We start from the raw sequence: 15,138 nt of genomic DNA, 5'->3' as shown, positions 1-15,138 counted from the left end.
ACATTCAGGTGTTGTCTTAGCTGGCACACAATCTTCCAGTGATGAAATGATGCATCCTCTGCTCAAGCAGTTTCTGGCTTACTAACTCTTTGAAGGTCAGGAGGTCATGGGCGTAGGCCTGTTGTCCATCCAAATCCTAGGTTACCTCTTCCCAGTTCTTGGCCTGGTTGTCATTTTTAGGCCAACCAAGATCTGGCCTTGGTGACCAACCAATTAGGACACGGAACCTTCTAGAAAATCACCTCAACTCTCCTCAGTCGCTCCCTTCCCCACCTGTGGCTTGCCAATTCCATAGGTGAGCCAATTATCTCCTGCCTTATTTTGTCCTTGCAGAAAAAAGGGCCTTGTGGGGCGAAAGGCCCAATTAGTAACGCCCGCAAGATGAAATGGAGCTGTTACCACACACATTAGCCCTTGGGGAGGTCGGCAAGTGCTTTGCCTCACGGGGACCATGTTGTCATGCCCCTGCCACTATAGCCAGTGGGGACCATTCATCATATGAGCTGTTCGGCAGGTGAAGGAATGCAGGCTCAGCCAGTGGAAGCACAGCCCCAGCCAGGGTCCTTGATTGGCATTCCTGTTAAAGCTACAGCCTCTGAAGCAAGCAGCCGTTCAGGCTCTCCCCAAGCAGCCAGACTCTGTTGGCAAAGACTCAGAGTCACATTACCCAAGAGGAGATGCTCGGCATGTTTACTGAGCTGCCGGGCTGCAAAGGATCTCGACAGTGAATGATTGCAGGATGACTTCCGGGCAGGCTGCTCAGCCTAATTTATGGAGCGGCCATTAAGAGGACCACGCGGACGCTGCATTTTTTAGTTCCTGATGCAAAACCCAAAAGGTGAGTCCATATGAGGCAAAAAATTTTTTTTTACTAGGGTAATCAAATAGCTTCTCCTTCCATGCAAACAAAGCATGTTGACATCGAGGGAATAAACCCTCCTTATGTCTCTGTTATGAGCCTCTTGTGGCGCAGAGTGGTAAGGCAGCGATATGCTGTCTGAAGCTGTCTGCCCATGAGGCTGGGAGTTCAATCCCAGCAGCCGGCTCAAGGTTGACTCAGCCTTCCATCCTTCCGAGGTCGGTAAAATGAGTACCCAGCTTGCTGGGGGGTAAACAGTAATGACTGGGGAAGGCACTGGCAAACCACCCCGTATTGAGTCTGCCATAAAAACGCTAGAGGGCGTCACCCCAAGGGTCAGACATGACCCAGTGCTTGCACAGGGGATACCTTTACCTTTACCTTATGTCTCTGTTCTCAAACAATTTCTACTAAATATTGTTTTCATAAAATTTTGTCTGGAGGACTATTTTGAGGGACCGCCTGTTGCCCTGTGCCCCCTGCAGGGCTTTGTGCTCTGCAGCTACCAACTCACTGGTCATTCTCGGCCCCAGAGAAGATTGCCTGGCATCAACCAGGGCCAGGGCCTTCTCAGGCCTGGCCACTACATGGTGGATTGAGCTCCTGGAAGAGCTGTGGGACCGGTGAGAGCTTCCGGCATTCCGCAGGGCCTGAAAGATGGAGCTCTTCTGCCAGGACTATGGCTGAGGCCAGGGCTGGGAGAAGATCTGATGGGCCCCCTAAGGTAGCTATCCCCAACCTGTGGGCCGTGGACCACATGTGGTCCGTAAACTAATTGGAGGTGAGCCCCGAAGGACGCCTTCTCCCCCCCCCCCCCAGCCCTTTCCTTCATCCCCCCCGGCCCTTTACAACACACTTTGGGTGTTCTTGTCTCCCATCACTCCCAGATGGGACTATCTCGTTGCAGAGAAACAAGCTCAGGGTTCCCATTGATTTGTCATTGTCATGAGTTAAAATTTCCCTGAAAATGAAATGTTCCTTATGTTCATTGTTGTGGCGTGTCTGTATCTTATTTTGAAGGGATGTTTAAACATTACCATAGCGATCAGAGAGTGTTAGGGCAGTGGCTGAGAGTAGAGGAGTAAACTACCCCCCCCACCGGGCCTCAGTAAAATTGTCAAGCGTTGAGTGGTCCCCGGTGATAAAAAGGCTGGGGACCACTGCCCTAAGGAAGTTACTCCACCACACTTCTGTTGCCCGGTTGCCCCAGTTGGGGGGTCTTTCCATAGTGGGGGAAGGTTTGTTTTTTACTGCCATGGTTGTGTATTGTTAATGTTAATTGGGTTTCTGATGGGGGTTTTATAGAATTATGGGGTTTTATTCTGTCACCCACCATGATCTGGCTTGAATCATAGAATCATAGAATCCTAGAGTTGGAAGGGGCCACACAGGCCATCTAGTCCAACCCCCTGCTCAACGCAGGATCAGCCCAAAGCATCCTAAATCATCCAAGAAAAGTGTGTATCCAACCTTTGTTTGAAGACTGCCAGTGAGGGTGGGGAACTAGTCCAGTTAATTAATTAAGTAATTTTAATTGATTATTTTTTTAAAAATCATCAACCAATGAATTTTTTAATTTATCAATCAATTGATTGATTGACTGATAAATTTAAAAATTCATTGGTAAATGTGTTTCATTCTATGACACCCTGATCTCTAAGCAAACATATTGAGTCCTGGACTCAATTGATTGACAATTTTAAAAATTATCTATAAGGTACAGTACATACAAAAAAAAGAGCTATACCCTCATCTTGAAATACAAAGAACTAAATACAAAAATGTTCATAGCTTAATACAAACATGTTCATAGCCACGTCCATCGAGCTGTAGAAAGGCAAATGCACAAACGCTGTCTAAACGTCAAGTTACACAAAGAAAATTATATCTGGTTTCACAGGTGTTGGGAGTTAATCACCATTGCAAAGGGAATAAGAGGTAAAATTGCTCTTCATTAACAAGTTGTTTCACGGCCAGTCAAACAAACAATTAAACAATTAAATTGTTTAATTTAATTGTTTAATGAGCTGGACCCTGCCCAGTCCATTCTGTAGCAGACGTGGAGGCCCAGCTCCTTTCCCCGCTCCGAAGCCTCACGCGATGGGCCTGCTCACACGGTTTGGCCAATGACGTCTGGGACGGGCCAAGGGGCCAATCGGGAGCCGCCCACTGGGCAACGCCTGATTGGCTCCTTGGCCCCAGACTGATACTTGGAGGGGCCAATTGGGAGCCGCATCCTGGACTCACCCTGCCCCTTTCTCACTTACCACTGACTGTTTTATTTTCACTGCTCCCGCAGGAGCGGTTTACAGATGTTTGCAATTTTTTTAAATTACTTTTGCAGTTCAACCGCTGGGTTCCTAACTTTTCTGGTTAGGTTAGGTTTTGGTTTCCCTTTTTGGTTTTGTACGGCATGAGCTGAGCCAGTACCCCAACCACAGAGCGGTCTTATCTCCTCACTCCTTCCATGGCAACCCAAAATTCCTCCTTCTCCTTCCACTGAAAAGCCCTCATAAATGAAGAGGATCCATATGATTGGACTAGATGGCCTGTATGGCCCCTTCCAACTCTATGATTCGATGATTCTATGATTCTAGGATGCTTAGGGCTGATCCTGCATTGAGCAGGGGGTTGGACTAGATGGCCTGTATGGCCCCTTCCAACTCTATGATTCGATGATTCTATGATTCTAGGATGCTTAGGGCTGATCCTGCGTTGAGCAGGGGGTTGGACTAGATGGCCTGTGTGGACCCTTCCAACTCTATGATTCTATGATTGCCTAATGTCATTGCTTGGGAATAAGGCAGTTGGCCACTAGGGGGCATCTGCGACAGTAGGGAGCAGGTGACTACACAGAGCATTCCCCCAAAATTATGAACAGCTATATGATGAGAGGAGTTCACCCAAATGCTGATATATTGGGGTAGTGGTTAGGAGCAGCGTCTGTTGAGCCGATTCACTGCTCTTCCACATGCAGCCAGCTGGGTGACCTTGGGTGAGTCACAGCCCTTATAATGCTGTTCTCACGAGCTCTCTCAGCCCCATCTACTTTGCACAGTGTCTGTTGTGGGGAGAGGAAAGGGAAGGTGAATGGAAGCTGCTTTGAGACTCCTTCGGGGAGAGAAAACAGGGTATAAAAACCAACTGTTCTTCTTGGATAATGTGTGTGTTCAAGGATATTCTTTCACCATTAGGAATTTAGTGAGTGTTTGAGATCTTTGCAGTGACTTTGATAAGTGAGCCAAAGATCGGTCTGTTTTCTTGTGGAATGATTGGCTAAATTTTTAAGATGTTATATTTCTCCATAATCCCTCCTACCTGGTAAATGCGTTTCATTCTATGACACCCTGATCTCTAAGCAAACATATTTAAGCAGAGTTGTTCTCTCTTGTCCTGGAGGGTCTGACCAGAACCAATGGGGTGAAATTCCGTCTAAACATCCGGAAGAAGTTCCTGACAGTCAGAGCGGTTCCTCAGTGGATCAGGCTTCCTCAAGAGAGCCATCTGACAGAGATGCAGTTTGAGGGAGTGGCAAGTGACAGTGGAGGAGTGAGAGGGTTGTGGGTGTCCTGCATATTGCAGGGGGTTGGACTAGATGAACCAGGAGGTCCCTTCCAACTCCATGGTTCTAAATTCTGTCTATTCCTCTGGAAGAAGTTCCTGACAGTTAGAGTTCCTGACAGTTCATCCCCCATGCATACACATGAAGTGGCAGGGGGTGGCAAGTTACAGTGGATGAGCGATAGGGATGTGAAGGTCCTGCATAGCGCAGGGGGTTGGACTAGATGACCCAGGAGGTCCCATCCAACTCTATGATTCTATGATTCTATGAAACGTTGCCCCACCGCTAGGAACCAGCAGCAGCCCATTGCTCCCGGTCAAGTGCATAATCAATCCACAAATGACTGTATTTGTTCTCCTGTCCAAAGACCAGAGAGTTAGATTTTAAATTACATTACATACATACCTATATCACATTACAGTTGCATTGTCCCAGTGAAATGAAATGAAGAGCGGATTGTAAGGAATATAGATATAAGAGTTGAATGAGGTTAGCATATGTAGAAACCAATATCCCTGTTGAGTCCTATTTTTGCGAATGGCAATTTAACCTTAAGGACTGATTCGGTTCTTCTAGCAAGGAATTATCCACGTCACTGTCAGGCTGCATATTTGTGGGTTGCCTTTGTGAAGCTTACTAATTTACTACTCTCCTTATATCTGTACTCTTATGATTCTTGTTCCATTGTCTGAGGAAATGTGCATCCACATGAAAGCTGACACTGTGTGTATGGATGAGAGATTTGGATTTGCAAGGTCTGTCCTGGTTTGTTCTTAGATGCTGGTTAGATCACCAAGGAAGTCCAGTGCTTCTACTTCCAGCCAAGAAATGGCAGTCACCCCAAATCAGTTGTGACTTGATGACACGTTCGCCATCCACAATCAATAGGATGAGGAGCTATCTCATAAACAATGTAATCGGACTGTAGAAATCAGATTCCGGGTGAAAGTATCAAACATGATTTCTATCACAACCTAGGCATGGGTAAGCCACCATTCTTTGGATATTTCCTAATCTTATCGTAACCTCTTTTATTCCTTAGTTTGAATCAAGGTAAATGCAGCAAAACAAGAATCAGATCATGTTATAGGTGAAAAAAAGCTTTTATTTGACATATGTAGCTGCAACGTTGTATAGGTGAGTGAAAAGGGGAAAGCATGAAGCCAAATATGCGTTCCAAGCAAAGCTGAACTGAATGGCACTTCCATGCAGGAATTCCCTTTGGAAGTCTGCAAGCGGTAACGCTGATATTTAACGTGGGGGCTGACATAGAAGGATTTAGCATTTGACTGTGTCGAGTGGGATGACGCCAACAGCTCCTTTGTTCCCATGCTAGCCACAAAATATTTGATAAGCTTCAAAAGGTCACAGTCTACGGGGATCTGCCTCCAACCTTTTCCAAAATCAGTGCTGTCAAGAGATGCCATTAAGTACTCTGACCACAAAAACTGAGATGGCCTATTCGCCATCTAAATTTAAAAGTCGTATTTTAAAGCAACTGAAATCAAACCCTGAACCCAATCCATAGTGATGCTCTCTCCAATGCACATGGGATACTTTGAAGGGAGGTAGCTCTTTTCTGTTTACCCTCTTAGAGGACGCATAGCATTCTGCATGTTTTAATGAGCAGGAGATGAAAGAGTCCAAGCATGAAGCTGCGCACAGGTGCACCCTTGGATGCGCAAGGGGAAGCCGAGGTGGGTCGCGCCAAGACCTCTGTTGCTCATTCATTTCTTCATCTCAAAGCTAATGAGCTCACCCCAAAAGCATTAACCTTCTGATTTGTTACTGGAGGAGCATGAGCTGCACGGGCAAGATTTGAGATTTGGGGCTGGGTATGCCAAAAAGAACATGCAGCCACATCGTCCACGACAACGTTGCGCATACATGACTGGAGCAGAGCGGGGAGATTTATAAGGAACCCGGGGAGGTGATTTGCAGACAGGGACACAAGTGGGAGTTTGGCCTGGGGTGGCACACACAGGGACACAGGTGGGAGCTTGGCCTGGGGTGGCACATACAGGGACACAGGTGGGAGCTTGGCCCTGGGTGCCACAGACAGGGACACAGGTGGGATCTTGGCCCTGGGTGCCACACACAGGGACACAGGTGGGAGATTGGCCTGGGGTGGCACATACAGGGACACAGGTTGGAGCCTGACCCGGAGTTGCACAGACGGGGACGTAGGTTGGAGCCTGACCCGGAGTAGTGCAGACGGGGACACAGGTTGGAGCCTGGCCCGGAGTAGAGCAGACGGGGACACAGGTTGGAGCCTGACCCGGAGTTGCACAGACGGGGACGTAGGTTGGAGCCTGACCCGGAGTAGTGCAGACGGGGACACAAGTTGGAGCCTGGCCCGGAGTAGTGCAGACGGGGACACAGGTTGGAGCCTGACCCGGAGTTGCACAGACAGGGACGTAGGTTGGAGCCTGGCCCGGAGTAGTGCAGATGGGAACACAGGTTGGAGCCTGACCCGGAGTTGCACAGATGGGGACGTAGGTTGGAGCCTGGCCCGGAGTAGTGCAGACAGGGACACAGGTTGGATCCTGGCCCGGAGTAGTGCAGACAGGGACACACGTTGAAACTTGACCCAGAGTGCAGAAGGGGACATATGTTGGAGCTTGGCCTGGTGTTGTGCAGATGGGGACGTAAGTTGGCGCCTGGCCGGGTGTGACGCAAACAGGGATGTACATCGGCCCCTGGCCAGGTCTTGTGCAGAAAGGGGCACAAACTGGACCTTTGCCAGGTGAGACGCAGACAGGGACATAAGCTGGACCTTGATCAGGAGTTTTGCAGATGGGAATATAAGCTGGAGCTTTGCTAGGTGAGGTACAGACAGGGACACAAGGTGGACCTTGGTCAGAGGGCTGGCAGATGGGGACATAGATGGGAGGTTTGCTCGGTGATGTGCACACAGGGACGTAGGTTGGGCCCTGATCGGGAGTTTTGCCGATGGGAATACAGACTGGAGCTTTGCCGGGTGAGGGACAAACAGGGACACCAGCCGGACCCTGGTCAGGTGATTCACAAACAGGGACCCAAGTTGAGGATTGGGAAGAAACTGCACCAATGGGTGATTTGCTCCGTGCGGAAGGTCTGATGGTCTTCATGGGAAAGCCGCCACATCCCTCAGTACACACCACTTTCATAGATTCTCCGGCCGCTGTGCTACATATCTCCACCGTATCCGCGGCCTTCACGGACGCCTTGCCTTTCGATTTAGCGCTCGCCGTTTGGCTGGCTGTTGAACACGGATTTGCACATGGAAACGCAGACTTTTCCTCGATGGCCACGGCTTTAGATGCATCTGCGGCTGCCTCTTTGCAGGGAGGTGTGCCTGAGGGCTTCACAGAGTCGGCATCCACATAGTTTATGGTGGTCCCTTTCACAAAAGAAGGAGGGCCCAAACACGGTTGCTTGCACTGGTAAGCCATCTTCTGGGGAATTTCAAGTTAGCCTGCGTGGAGAACAAAGGAGGGGATTTGCATTTGCGGTTTTAATGAGAAACACAATTCGAACAAACCTGGAGATTCCGTGGCTCAACGGTAAAGCCTCTGCTTGGCTTGTAGGAAGTCCCAAGTTCAGTCCCCAGCATCCCCTGTTAAAAGGACCTAGCAGGAAGGGGTGGGAAAGACCTCAGCTCGAGACCCTGGAGTGCCATGGAGAGGGACCATGGCTCAATGGAAGGGCCTCTACTTGGCATGCAGAAGGTCCCAGGTTCAATCTCCAGCATCTCCAGTTAAAAGGACCTAGGAGGAAGGGGTGGGAAAGACCTCATCTGGAAACCCTGGAGAGCCATGGAGAGGGGCCATGGCTCAATGGAAGGGCCTCTGCTCGGCATGCAGAAGGTCCCAGGTTCAATCTCCAGCATCTCCAGTTAAAAGGACCTAGGAGGAAGGGGTGGGAAAGACCTCATCTGGAAACCCTGGAGAGCCATGGAGAGGGGCCATGGCTCAATGGAAGGGCCTCTGTTCGGCATGCAGAAGGTCCCAGGTTCAATCCCAGCATCTCCAGTTAAAAGGACCTGGCAGGAAGGGGTGGGAAAGACCTCAGCTGGAGACCCTGGAGAGCCATGGAGAGGGGCCATAGCTCAATGGAAGGGCCTCTGCTTGGCATGCAGAAGATCCCAGGTTCAATCCTGGGCATCTCCAGTTAATGTGAAAGACCTCAGCCTGAAACCCCGGCGACCTGCAGCTAGTCTGACTATAACTTTAATGGACTAAGGGTCTGATTCAGTATAAGTCATGTGATCCTGTATAGGAGGGCTGTGGCTCAGGGGTAGAGCATTTGATCGCCATGCATGAGGTCCCAGGTTCAATCCCCAGCTTCTCCACTTAAAGAAACTAGCAGTAGGTGAGGTGAAAGAACTTGGCCTGGAACCCTGGAGAGCCACTGTGAGTCAGTGCATGCAATGCTGATTTGGGTGGACTAAGGACCTGATTCAGGATAAGGCAGCTTCCTGTGTTCCTAGGATCCTGTGACACAAGGAGACCTTTTGCACTGAAATGTAGTTTCTTCTCAAGGGAGTCAATGCCTGTCACCATTAAAATCAGAGGCCAGTAGCACCTTGAAGACCAACAAAGTACGTCTTGATGCTAAATTGACTGAACAGAATGTAGTGCATATTACTGGAAGCATTTTGCTAGGCATAGGATCATAGAGTTGCAAGGTACATCCATGGTTATCTAGTCCAACCCCCTACAGCAGGGGTAGTCAACCTGTGGTCCTCCAGATATCTGTGGACTACAATTCCCATGAGCCCCTGCCAGCATATACCTGCCCTACAGAATTCACCTACTGCAAGACGGAGCTCTTCCGCCAAGGTTTCGTTTGGGGGAAGTGATTGAGTAACATCCCCCGGACCACTACCCTCAGAGAATTACGACTAACAGTTTACATCCAAAGGAAATTGCATGGCTTCACTGAGATGTATGAAGCTTTTAATATTGTGATGTGTTTAATCTTTGAAAGGTTTTTTTTTTAACATTCATGTGTTATTCTTGTTTAAGGGGCTGCCACTGCACACCGCCCTGAGCTGCTAGGGAAAGTGGTATATAAATTAAATAAATAAATACATTTAGGCCAGCATTTATGTGAGCCATAAATTTCATTGTAAACTGCCCTGAGCAGTAGCAAAGCGGGGTACAGAACTGTAATGAACAAACGAATCAATGAATGAACAAACAAACGAATGAACGAACGAATGAATGAAATGTTCTAGAAGTTCCCTTAATCTCTGTGGTCTTTACCATAAAGACCGAGAGAGTTTGTAGAATGTCGCATGACAGTTGTGTCGTTATCACCATTTAGGAAGATACTCCCCATCCTCATATCTCAATACAGGGTGGTTTGCCAGTGCCTTCCCCAGTCATTACCGTTTACCCCCCAGCAAGCTGGATACTCATTTTACCGACCTTGGAAGGCTGGAAGGCTGAGTCAACCTTGAGCCGGCTGCTGGGATTGAACTCCCAGCCTCAAGGGCAGACAGCTTCAGAATGCATTTCTGCTGCCTTACCACTCTGCGCCACAAGAGGCTCATATAAAACAAAAGACATGATTAAAAGACGTGGAGAGATGCAGTTTATTTCCAGCAGATGTGCAGTCTGCTGGAAACAACAGATTTGTATACATCCAACAATAACGAAAAGATATATAGCAATAAGATATGATGAAGTTTTATTCATTGACCTTTCGTGGGGGTGAGGGGTGGGGTCCTGCAACAGAAATGGAACCATAATACTTGTGCCAAATTCTATTCTAATCTTGCTATGGATTCGATGGTCTCCTCGAATTCTGACAAATTGTAGAGAATACAAAAGTCAGATCTGTCAGCCGAAGAACAGCAGAAAGACGAAACACATAACGATGTCCACGGAAAGTTTTTCCTTTTTATAAGCAGGTAGAACAAACCAAGCCCAAATGAGCCCTGGTCAGAAATACTTGTTTTCGAAGGGGCCCTTCCTGCATTTCAAGTATGTCTGATTTTTTTAGAACAGATATTGACATGACATTGTGCTAGAATAGAATCTTAAAGTTTTGTATCGCTCTTATGGATGGTAACAGTTTCTTTGTATGGCTCCATATTAATATCCTTATTTATAAAATAGGGGCCAAGCCCGTTGCATCCAGGACTACAACAGGCGCTAGATTACAAGGGTGGAGTGGAAGAACTCTGCAGATGGCCTCTCCCCCCCCCCCAGGCCTTGGCAAGGCTGCAGGCAGCTGTTATGGAATTTACTGGCAGGGGCAGCTCTCACCAGCAGGGATCTGCAGCCTCCGAGCCTCGGAGGGAAGTGCAAGGAGGAGGGGGTGGTTAAGGGTGGGGGATGGAAGGTGATTGGCTGGCTGCTGGGCAGAAAGGCAAGCCAGTTGGAGGAGGGAAAGGTCCTCAGGGGCCGGACAGCTGCCCTGAGTGTGTGCTGAGTGGCACTTAAGCCATGAGACTGGCTCCTCCTCCAAGCCCTTACCAGAAATATTGTGGAACGGATAAGACACAGCCACTGACAAAGGTCCAATTGAAAATTTAGTATTTTTTAACAGGGCTTGTTTTGGCTTGGACGTCAGCTTGTGTTTTGCCTTTCCAACAATCTAGAACACTGCTGTTGACTCAGAGCCAGTTTGGTGTAGTGGTTAGGAGTGCGGACTTCTAATCTGGCATGCCAGGTTCGATTCTGCGCTCCCCACATGCAGCCAGCTGGGTGACCTTGGGCTCGCCACGGCACTGATAAAACTGTTCTGACCGGGCAGTGATATCAGCGCTCTCTCAGCCTCACCCACCTCACAGGGTGTCTGTTGTGGGGAGAGGAATGGGAAGGCGACTGTAAGCCGCTTTGAGCCTCCTTCGGGTAGAGAAAAGCGGCATATAAGAACCAACTCTTCTTCTTCTTCAGTAATCTCAGGGCTCTCTCAGCCTCCCTCACAGGGTGTCTGTTGTGGGGAGAGAAAGGGAAGGCGATTGTAAGCCACTTTGAGCCTCCTTTGGGTAGAGAAAACAGCATATAAGAACCAACTCTTCTTCTTCTTCTTCTTCTTCTTCTTCTTCTTCTTCTTCTTCTTCTTCTTCTTCAATGGTTTCCTCTCCTGGTCCCAGACTCCCAGCCTCCAACCCGCCCCTGACTGGCAATTCAACCCCCAAACTAGTTGCCCAAACTGTAGTTGCCCAAACATTAAAGCTGTGACTGGCATGAGCAAATGAAGCCCTTACCCAGTTGTGCCTCCGGAGGGTTTTCCACCCCTCCCTAAGGAAGGGGACACAAGGACAACAATCCTCCTCCAGACCCCTCTAGCAACCCAACTCAGTAATCCCGTACAAGTTAATATAATTTATTAAGCCTGCGAGCAAAGGCAGACGTCAGCATTCTACGCTCCATTGTTAATCTTGTTTTCCAGGATGGCCTATTTAAGTCGTTGCTGTCGGCTTTCAAGGAATTCCGCATGGGATGAGTTCTAACTGGGCCAGTCACCAAAAATACACTTGCCAGTTCTCACCGCAAGAACTCCATCATTGGGGTTGTTTGTCTGAAAAAGACTCACAAAGGAGTGGTTTCTCCTAGATCACCCCCCCCCCCCGAAAATTCAGAGTTGATTTTTTTGTGCTCAGGTGCCAACCTAAGCTTGGTGTAGTGGTTATGAGTGCAGACTTCTAAACTGGCGAGCCAGGGCAGATTCCGCACTCCCCCATATACAACCAGCTGGGTGACCTTGGGCTCGCTACAGGACTGATAAAACTGTTCTGACAGGGCAGTGATATCAGGGCTCTCTCAGCCTCACCCACCTCACAGGGTGTCTGTTGTGGGGAGAGGAAAGGGAAGGCAAATGTAAGCCGTTTTGAGACTCCTTCGGTTAGAGAAAAGCAGCACATAAAAACCAACTTTTCTTCTTCAGTAATACCAGGGTTCTCTCAGCCTCCCCTCCCTCACAGGGGATCTGTTGTGGGGAGAGGAAAGGGAAGGTGACTGTAAGCCACTTTGAGACTCCTTTGTGTAGAAAAAAGTGGCATATAAGAACCTACTCTTCTTCTTTAGTAATATCAGGGCTCTCTCAGCCCCACTTCCCTCACAGGGGGTCTGTTGTGGGGAGAGGAAAGGGAAGGCAATTGGAAGCCACTTTGAGACTCCTTCGGGTAGAGAAGAGCGGCATATAAGAACCAAATCTTCTTCTTCTTCAGTAATCTCAGGTCTCTCTCAGCCTCACCTCCCTCACAGGGTGTCTGTTGTGGGGAGAGGAAAGGGAAGGCGAATGGAAGCCACTTTGTGACTCCTTCGGGTAGGGAAAAGTGGCATATAAGAATCCACTTTTCTTCTTGTTGTTCTTAAAAACAGGCCTCTTGTATTTCTTTGATTCTCCCGATTTTCCGGGCAATCACGTTTCTCCCTTCCGATTGGATCCTTTGGGAGACTGCACTCCCAGCCAGTCACCAATGGAGACAAGACTCAGAGAAGGAATTTCTTTGGAGGTGTATTTTTATTTATTTATTTATTTATTATGTATATATATAATATGTGTTGAGCTGTGCTGAGCTGTGACTCTTTGTGTGTGGGAATCCAGGATCTGAAATTATAACTGAACGTCTAAAACTGGGAACGCTCTCAGCATTTTTGAAATTCAGTTATCAGGACAAATTTGCATAGATAACATGGTCTTTATCCGCACTCAGAATGGGGGGGAGGGTTTAAATCTATCCCGCTGCACTCTTTTCAAAACCCAAAAGAGCCCAGAGATTCCCTCACTGGGGAATCACATACAAATTTGCATTTAAAATATTTGTATGCCCGCCTTTCCATCCAGTTCGGAGTCCCGATATGGCTATGAACACCTTTATAGTTGTCCCATTGTGGCAAATGTCTCCTGCACCAGTGGCAAGCCGGTTTTGATTCCCCGTTCCTCCACATGTAGCCAGCCAGGTGGCCTTGGGCCAGTCACAGTCCTGACAGTTCTGTCCTCATGCCTAGATTATGTCCTCCCCCCCCAAAAAAAAAAACACCATAATCCCTGGCCAGTCTGGTCTGGAAGAAATTTGTCTCCTAACCCCAACATGGCAATTGGCATTTCCCCGGGCCACAAAAGCCAAGTTCAAACACAATCCCTTCTTCCCTTCCACTGACAGTCTGCCTAAATTCACAGAATCAGCATTTCTGTCTGATGGCTCTCTAGCCTCTGCTTAAACCGTTCCAAAAAGGAAAACCCGCCACCTCCTGAAGAAGCCTGTTCCACCGAGAAACCGCTCTAACTCTCAGAAACATCTGGATGTGAAATCTTTTTAATTAATTTCATCCCATTGGTCTGACCATTTGGGGCAAGAGAGAACAACTCTGCTCCATCCTCCACCTGGCAGCCTTTTAAATACTTGAAGATGGTTATCAGATCCCCTCTCAGTCGTCTCCTCTCCAGGCGAAACAGACCAAGCTCCCCCAACCTTTCTTCATCCTTCTTGGTCTCCAAACCCCTCACCCTCTTTGTTGCCCTCCTCTGGACACGCTCCAGTTTGTCTACATCCTTATTCAATTGTGGTGATCTGGACTCTATTCTTTTGATACAGACCCAAATCCCACGTGCCTTTTTTAGCCACCGAGGCACACTGTTGACTCACGTTCATTGTATGGTCTACTAAGGTCAGTATTCTCTACTCAGACTAGTAGCTGCTATCTAGGGTCTTAGGTTGGGGTCTTCCACATCACTGACTGCCTGTTAACTGGAGATGCTGGGGATTGAACCTGGGACCTTCTGCATGCCAAGCAGATGCTCTACCACTGAGCCACAGACCCTCTCCATGGCTCTCCAGAGTCTCAAATGGAGGCCTTTCCCATGACCTCCTGCCTGGTCTTTTTTAGCTGGAGATGCTGGGGTTTGAACCTGGGACCTTCTGCATGCCAAGCAGATGCTCTACCACTGAGCCACAGTCCCTCTCCATGGCTCTCCAGAGTCTCAAATGGAGGCCTTTCCCATGACCTCCTGCCTGGTCTTTTCTAGCTGGAGATGCTGGGGATTGAACCTGATACCTTCTGCACACCAAGCAGAGGCTCTACCACTGATCCTTCACATGAAATCAGCTAATCTTGTAACCCCAACAGCATGGGATTCTAGTGAAGACACTGTGCAAGGTCTTACCCCCATTGGAGATAACCATGAAACCATGGAAGATGGAATGTCATCTTCTGCTTAGGGGTTGCTGCTGGCATTTAAATTCTGGAAAACGTCCCCAAGACAGAAAATTGCTGCTTCCAAACATACCAACTGGGGAACCAGGCTGGGAGGGCATTTCAAATTATTATTTCTAATAATATTTTGGATACTTACCCCCAAATCACCAACCGGAGTCTCGTGGTCAAAGTGACAGCTGAGGAAGCAACGTGTCCCAACCCTTTTATACCATTCCAATGTGACATGCTCCGGAAATGAAGTACCCCAGGGGGAAAGAAACCTCCTATTAGAGAACTTAATCCACCTCGGAGCATTAAACCTTAAACTGCTGTTAAGCATCTTTGCTTTGAACCGACCGGAGTCTAATTTCATGGGTGACTTCCGGGGAAACACCAGTTGTTCCGTTCTGGTTTCCGCGAAGTACGCAGACCCTTTGTCGCTTGGCACAAATCAGTCATTCTCCCCTCCAGTGGTCCTTCCAGCTATCCTCTTGAGATCTTCTTATATGATGAACTTATCAAGCTGTCTTACGCCGAAGCAAACCATCAGGCTGCCAAGATCATAATCGCCTGCTCAG

At 48.3% G+C, this 15,138-nt stretch overlaps 1 long non-coding RNA gene across 1 annotated transcript in view; it reads left to right on the top strand.

Moving 5' to 3' along the window:
- Positions 1-684: 684 nt before the first annotated feature.
- LOC143830169 (uncharacterized) overlaps positions 685-15,138 on the top strand; it is a 38,511-nt gene continuing 24,057 nt past the window's right edge. Inside the window, exon 1 of the long non-coding RNA XR_013228386.1 lies at positions 685-838. This is a non-coding gene — a long non-coding RNA (uncharacterized LOC143830169). The remainder of the gene's footprint in view (positions 839-15,138) is intronic.

Source organism: Paroedura picta, chromosome 1 (assembly GCF_049243985.1).
Source record: "Paroedura picta isolate Pp20150507F chromosome 1, Ppicta_v3.0, whole genome shotgun sequence".
Lineage (NCBI taxonomy): Eukaryota > Metazoa > Chordata > Lepidosauria > Squamata > Gekkonidae > Paroedura > Paroedura picta.
This window is presented reverse-complemented; position numbering and strand designations above follow the sequence as displayed.